The 1894-nt window shown below is 31.8% G+C and overlaps 1 long non-coding RNA gene across 1 annotated transcript in view; it reads left to right on the top strand.

The window, feature by feature from the left end:
* LOC115278360 overlaps window positions 1-1894 on the top strand; it is a 30896-nt gene that overhangs the window by 26905 nt on the left and 2097 nt on the right. The gene's annotated exons all lie outside the window — the stretch shown is intronic.

Genomic DNA, 1894 nt, shown 5'->3' on the forward strand with positions numbered 1-1894 from the left:
TTTACTTTTTTTTTTCTTTTTTCCTCTTCTTTTTTTTGGTGGTGGGGGTGGCTATGTTTAAATGAAGTTGCTTTTACAACACCAAAGACTTAATCATCCATTTCCTACATAAAAGGTAGCTACTTTTTTGCATGGACCTAAGCATATTGTAGTATAGAGGTGGAATTTAAGGAAAGGTATTAAGCAGGCTGTGTTGTAGCTTCTGAACAAGTAATATATTGTATCATTTATCTTGAATGTATCATAGATAAGCTGCTATATAATGATTGCCACTTCAGATAGCTGTGAAATTAGGTGATTAACTAGTTGTTACTTAGCCTTCTAATTTCGGTATACATCTAATTACATGAAACAGAAGTTGGTGTTTTGATTTTTTACTTTGCTTTTCTGTTTGGAGTGTCATTGTAACTACTGTATTATAAATGATGGAAAATAATTGCATATGTTAAAAAATATGAAACTTTATAAAGTAAAAAATAAAATAAAAATTAATGAAAGAAAAAAAATAATCCATTCATTCCTTCTACTCAATGGATAATTATGCTTTTGTAGACACTTCAAAGCATGCTTCTCCCAAGTGAAGCATGTATTTAATGTCTGATATTTTCCTCGTCTATCCATTTAGTCTTATTAGTTAATGCGTTATTGTTCACACCCCTCAGACCACTCCAAGCAGCTAGATGCTTCCTAGGAACTTCCTAGTGAATTTCCTTCTTTCCCCACACTTTATACCTCTTCACATATTTTTGTAACTATTTACTTGTTTGACTCCATGTTTGTATGTGGCCACTAGATTTTAGATTTATTTCCGTAAATTAGCATATGGAAGGTTTTAATATATGTTTATCCATCTATCTATATCAAGATGAAAAGGAAAAGGTAAAAGCTGATACGAATGAATGGTGTACTATTATAAATTTCATATGCCTCAAGGGAGATTAAATAAAAACTGGAAGAAGAGTTATAGCCATATTGCGTATTGACAAAGACAATTATTTTATGTGGCAAAAATATTTCTTAACTCCATCTCCAAGGCTGCATGATTTTCTGTTTTATCTCATACCTGATTTTAATATTTTTCTTAATTGTAGGTGATCATTCAATATTTAATCACATTGCTCTCTAAAGAACTAGTTGTTGTTGTTGTTGTTGTTTCCTTCAGTTTCTTCAAATCAGCTCTCACTAACACCTTCTTAGCCTGCGTATTGGCTTTCATATTGCCATCTTCTCAAATGGAGTTTTAAAATGAGAAAAGATTGGGGCACCTGGGTGGCTCAGCAGGGTCAGCATCTGACTTCGGCTTAGGTCATGATCTTACAGTCCATAAGTTTGAGCCCCACGACGGGCTCTGTGCTGACAGCTCAGAGCCTGGAGCCTGCTTTGGAATATTTGTCTCCCTCTCTCTGACACTATTCTGCTGACTCTCTCTCTCTCAAAAATAAATAAACATTTAAAAAACTTAGAAAAAATGAAATGAAAAAATATTTATTTGATAGACAAACACTGAATAAAGATAAATCTTACAGTTAAAAAATAAAATACTACCTGAGGGATGCCATTTTGTTGCTTTCTTATGAATTTTATCTATTTTTACATTTCAAATTTACCTATTTTTATCACAAAAATAATATAAAGATGAAGATCATTCTATAAAAGGAAACAATTATTTCATATAGAACAAACAAGTGATTCACTTAAGCTGCTATATAACGATTGCCACTTCAGATAGCTGTGAAATTAGGTGATTAACTAGTTGTTACTTAACCTTCTAATTTCTGTATAAGTCTAATTACATGAAACAGAAGTTGGTGTTTTGATTTTTTACTTTGCTTTTCTGTTTGGAGTGTCATTGCAACTACTGTATTGTAAATGATGGAAAATAATTGCATATGTT

This window comes from Suricata suricatta, chromosome 14 (genome assembly GCF_006229205.1).
Source record: "Suricata suricatta isolate VVHF042 chromosome 14, meerkat_22Aug2017_6uvM2_HiC, whole genome shotgun sequence".
Lineage (NCBI taxonomy): Eukaryota > Metazoa > Chordata > Mammalia > Carnivora > Herpestidae > Suricata > Suricata suricatta.